Source organism: Vigna unguiculata, chromosome 3 (genome assembly GCF_004118075.2).
Source record: "Vigna unguiculata cultivar IT97K-499-35 chromosome 3, ASM411807v1, whole genome shotgun sequence".
In the NCBI taxonomy this organism is placed as follows: domain Eukaryota; kingdom Viridiplantae; phylum Streptophyta; class Magnoliopsida; order Fabales; family Fabaceae; genus Vigna; species Vigna unguiculata.
In genome coordinates this window covers 21887303-21893130 of record NC_040281.1, presented here as the reverse complement: position 1 = coordinate 21893130, position 5828 = coordinate 21887303, and positions in this window count along the sequence as shown.

The window sequence follows — 5828 nt, the reverse complement described above, 5'->3', positions numbered from 1 at the left end:
TACTCTGTAATAATAGGTTGAGGTAACAATATTTGTATTTGTCATTTAGTCTCTCACATCACAATCATTAATCCTGTGCTCTATAAAAACAATTTTAATAATAAAAATATTATTTAAACTAGCTGATAAATTATTTTATAAAAGTATTAATTTTAGAAGCTTTTATAAAACTATTTTATTTTAGTGCAATATAAATTTATAAATTTTATTATATAAATTAATGTATTAACTTATATAATTTTTATTTCCATGTTGATTAATTAAATAAATTAATTATAATTTATTATATCATTATAAATCTGTAATTTATATAAATTATAACTGCATATAACTGTATAATATATATATATATATATAATTTTAATTGTATCATTTATGTAAAAAATTTAGTTATATAACTTAGTTTAATTAATATATAAATCTTAAATAATAATTATAATTCTAAATTTAATAAATTATTTAATTTTGCATACTTAAAAAAGGAAGGTCACCTAACGAGGGTTAATCCCATTCTCACCAAATATTTTACGTTTACTTTGTTTTATATATTATTTTTCATAATATAAGTAGTTGGTTCAATATAACAAAATTATTGACATATTTTGCATTCATCATAAGAAAAAAAATACATTATTAATACAAAAATGTTCATTCTATTAATTTTATTTAAACATTGTTAATGGTTAAAGTAATTTTGGTGTTTAGTACTTATCACATGTGTTTATTAAAGCAAAAATTAAATTTAATATGCAATTAACTTTCACCGTAAGTCAATCATGCATTGTATGTTTTTGGGCTCAGAGTTGCGTTGTGGTTTTGTTTTTAAAAAATGTCTAAAATGATTGAAGGAGAAAAGTGTATTTAAATGTCTTTGCTCTCGACTTTTGAGTGATATGAAACTATTGAGCGTATTAGAACAAGTGTCCTAGTTGAGGTCTAAGGGGAATAAGCATTCGACTTTGGAACCACTTTTCACTCCCCAACTAAGGAGTTTATGTTTGGAACCTCATTGACGTTAATGTTTTGACCTCAAGTTTGTTGAGATAATATTGTTAAGGTCAATCATCGCATTTGAGTTATTGTCTGCTTTGAAGCGCAGAGCTCCCATCACAATTTTGTACTTAAAAGACTTCTTAGAGGATTGAAGGAGGAATGTGTATTTAAATTGTCATTGGTCTCGACTCTTGAACAATGTTTCTTACCATAAAATAGCATAGATATCCCTAGGTGAAACAAACAAGACTTTAAGAAAGTCAAGCTCTACTTAAAAGGATTGAACTTTGAGTTGTTGATGGAGATTGAAAGATCCACCTACAAAAGATTTTTTGTTGTTAAGTCAATAAGAGTAAAATAAACTATAAATATAAGAGTGAGTACTTTCTGTCAAAATAAATAAGAGATATAATGTCATTTAGTTAATTATTACTGTTTTGATACACCTAATAATTGCATATCGCTTAAGAATTGAGGTAAAGGGTAATTTAAATACACTTTTCTCCTTCAACCATTTGAGGCGCACTTTAAGGACGAAACCATGCCAGAGCTCCAAACTCCAAAGCAAATAATACATCGAATGTGGTTATTGACCCTAACAATGTTATATTAACAAACTTAAGGTTGGAACGTTGGCCTCATATGCCAACAAAAAATGTGTTCTAAAGACTCTTAAGCAATGTAAAACTATTAAAGGTAATAAGCCTCGTATTGAGATTTTACCAGGGAATGAGGGTTCATCCCCCAATGGAGGGTTAATGGAACAAAGGTTTCAATTTCCTTGAACAACAAGGGTTTATGTTTTGAACCTTATATTTGTACAAACTATTTCAATGTTCTGACCTTAAGTCTGTTAAGATAACATCGTTACAACCAATTACCACATTTGAGGTATTATCTACTTTGGAACTCGAAGACTCGTCAAGGTCTAGTCCTTAAAAGGTTTCTTGGAGGGTTAGCGGAGGAATGTGTAATTAAATTATCGTTGGCCTTAACTTCTAAGTGATATGAGACTATTAGGAGTATCAAAAAAAGCCTCACATTCGAGGTCTAAGGGGAACGAGGGTTCATCTTTGGAACCACTTTTCCATTCTTACAAATGGTACCAATGTCTTGACCTCAAGTTCGTTGAGATAACATTATTAGGGTCAATCACTACATTCGAGGCATTGTACGCTTTGAAACTTGGATCTCCATTACAATTTTGTTCGTAAAATGTGCCTTAGAGGTTAAAGAAGAAAAGTGTATTTTAATTGCCCTTAGCCTCAACGCCTAAGTGAAGTGAGATTATTGGATGTATCCAAACAAGCTTTGTAGTCAAGTCCTTCACAAGTCCAAATCACAGTCAATAACCTTCCCATCTTTACACAATTAAAGGTCTTGGAATATAGACCTTTCGTCAGTCATGTGTCGCGGACACCTATTGTCCAAGTACCATGACATGGGTATTTTTTATTGGGTTAATATGTTTGCAAAAGGATTTATGTTGGTCTTATGTACCCTTATTTCTTTAGGGTTAGTCCTTCGAAAAATACTCTTCCACTAGAGTTATTAGATGATGTAATATTATGAGTATTGGTTTTTATATCATTTAGCTATACATAGCCTATTATAGTTTTATCATAAGACTTCCTATAATATTTAATTAACATATCTAGAGACTTCTCATTTATGTTTGTCTAGGCTAGAATTTTACGTAAAGCATTGTTTTCGGTTTCTAATTTTTCTACTTCTTCATTATTTTCTATTTCTATGGCCTTTTTACCAATACTCTCTCTAATAATAAGTTTTTATTTTCTAAAGTTCATTATTCTATATATTGTGTTTCTGTAATCTTTGAGTTAGATATATTTTTATCTCATTTAGAGTGTTATTTTCCTTTTTCAATTCTACATTCTTACGAGACATTTATTAGATAACGTGAGTTTCTAATTCTTTACACTTACTTTTAAAATTTATGTTAAGAGCCTTATACATTTCTTTTAATATATCACTATTAGAAACTATTTTATAATATGTTTGTCTAACCAAGTCTAGGTAAGAGAAGTATACTTCTTCCTTATTAGAGTCATCTTATGAGTTATTGATAAAGTCTACCATTAGGCTTATGTGGGATTCTTCGACTTCGAAGTCAGACGCGTCCAGATCTTTCCAAGTTGTCATGAGATTTTTGTTTGCCTTTTTTCTTCTCCTTTTCTTTATTTAGCTTAGGACATTCTGATTTGTAGTGTTCAAGCTTTTTGCATTCATAGCAAACAATGTTCTCTTTATCTTTGCCTTTGATCTTCTACTTTTACCATAACCTAATTTTCTTAGGTTTCTTTTAAATTTCTTGGATAGAAGAGATAGTTCATCATCATCCTCTACGTCAGACTCGTCTAATTCATCATCCATGGCTTTAAGCGCTCCTATTTGATCTACTTTTTGTGCTTTTGTTATTTGTCTTTAAAGCAAGGTTCATGCTATTCGTTTTCTTCTCATCTCCTTGCACTACTTGTTCATGTACAAGTAAGTGTAACACCCTTAACAGATATTACTTAATAAAAAAATATATAATTAAAATTAAATTTAAGTGTTTGATATTACTTCCAAAACGAAGAAAATTTAAAAATATCATTATCGTGCCAAAACCAAATCCATAATGCATAACTAAAGTGTTCCAAGTTCGAATTAAAAAATAATAATTTAAATGGATTACAAAATTTTATTTCCCAAATCCTCATTTCTTCATAAAAATCCCAAATGTTAGCCCTCATTCCGTCTCTATGCCTTGCCATCAACACTTGGATTATCATTTGCTCCCATGAGACAAGTCACACGATCATCGCCAAACACAAAGAAAGGGTGAGCTAAATAAACCACATACATAAATAATGATAAATACAACATTTATAAAAACCTTTATACCATGCCACCTCAGTGTCATAATCTATATGAGACAAATACAAACTCAACCATGGTCTTAGGGATTCCAATGCTTTCACGAACCTGCCCGGTTGTGGTCCAACTCTACGAACCTCCATGCTCGTAGTCCAACATGCGTGAACACAACTTGTTATGAACGCTCATAACAACCTCAAGTGTAAGTACCACTAACACAAAAAGTGCCTATAATGCCACCCAGTTAACATTTGCTAGAGAGAACACAGACATGAAAAATGACCGATGACATTTTTGTAAATAAAGTGTCAAATTTAACGGTTGTCCAACACTGCCCCTACGTCACTTAACGTTGGTTTCTTCCAGCGTCGACATTACTCCAGCGTAACGTCGATCTCTCCCACGCCCTATGGCACTCGACCTCTGTTATACTACTAATTCGATGTCACTTAATGTCGGGTAAGTCTAGAACCGACGTCCCGCGCCTTAAATTTCAGATATGCAACACGCAAGCGCCACTGTTCTTCTTCCCCGCGAGATCTTCTCCACATTCTGCTGGACAACGTGACCTCTGTAGGCCAGCGCGACCTCTATGGGTGAGTTTTCCACCATGAAACTTGTTAGGTTTTGATTTGTGCAATAATTTAAGCATTTTGAACCGATTGAATTTCGTTTTGGTCTTCATTTCACATAAATGCAGGGTTTTCTTCCCCTTTGCACATTGAAGCTTTTTTTGCTGGCAACCCACCCTTCTCCATCTCGATCCTTGTTTTTGCTATAAGAGGTTAGTTTTTCATTTTCCTTTAATTCATGTATGCGTTTATTTTGTATATTTTTTTGGCTTATTGTTTTTATTAGAAAAATTATGATTTTAGAGAAATTTTGAATAAAATTTAAATTTATTATTAGATGGGTTGCTTGTTAAAATAATTTTAATGTATTTTGTTGATTTTTTTGGTTTATTTTTTTTATTTGAAATTTTATGATAGTTAATAAATTTGGAATAAAATTTATATTTATTATTAAATTTGTTGCATGTTAAAATAAGGTTAAAATACCTTTTTGGTCCCAATTTTCGTCAAGTTTGTTCAAATAAGTCCTAATTTTGGTTTTGTGTTCAAATAGGTCCCAATTTTCGTCAATTTTATTCAATAGGGTCATTTTTTGCTAACACCGTTTAAATCATTAACAGCCATAAACAGTGACGGTCACGTGTCACTTCGTAGTCTTTTTGAATTTTAATTTTAATTTTTATTTAATTTTTTTTAATTTTTTTTAAATATACACGTGTCAACCCAATAACGTGCCACGTGCCACTTCGTGGTTTTTTTGAATTTTTTTAAATTTTTATATATTTTTTTAAATTTTATAAATGTCCACGTGTCAACCCAGTAGTGTCAAAGTCAATGTTCTATGTTCAATTTGGTCCCTATATTTGTTATTTTTGTTCAATTAGGTCCCAATTTTTTTTAGCATTAACCAATTTGGTCCCTCTCCAAATTAAAACCAAATTTAATTTTTATATTAAAATTTACATTTTTTATTAAATATTTTTGTATAATATATTAAAATTCACATCATTATAACTTTGATATAAAAATTAAATTTGGTCACATCTTCGATAGAGACCAAATTGGTTAATGTTAACAAAAATTGGGACCTAATTGAACAAAAATAACAAATATAGGGACCAAATTGAATATAGAACATTGACTTTGACATGAGACACGCTACTGGGTTGACACGTGGACATTTATAAAAATTTAAAAAAAATTCAAAAATCAAAAATAAAAATAAATTCAAAAAAACCACGAAGTGACATGTGGCATGCTACTGGGTTGACACGTGTACATTTAAAAAAAATTAAAAAATTAAAATAAAAAATAAAAATAAAAAATAAAATAAAAAAATTCAAAAAAACCACGAAGTGACACGTGGCAGTCACTCTTCATGGC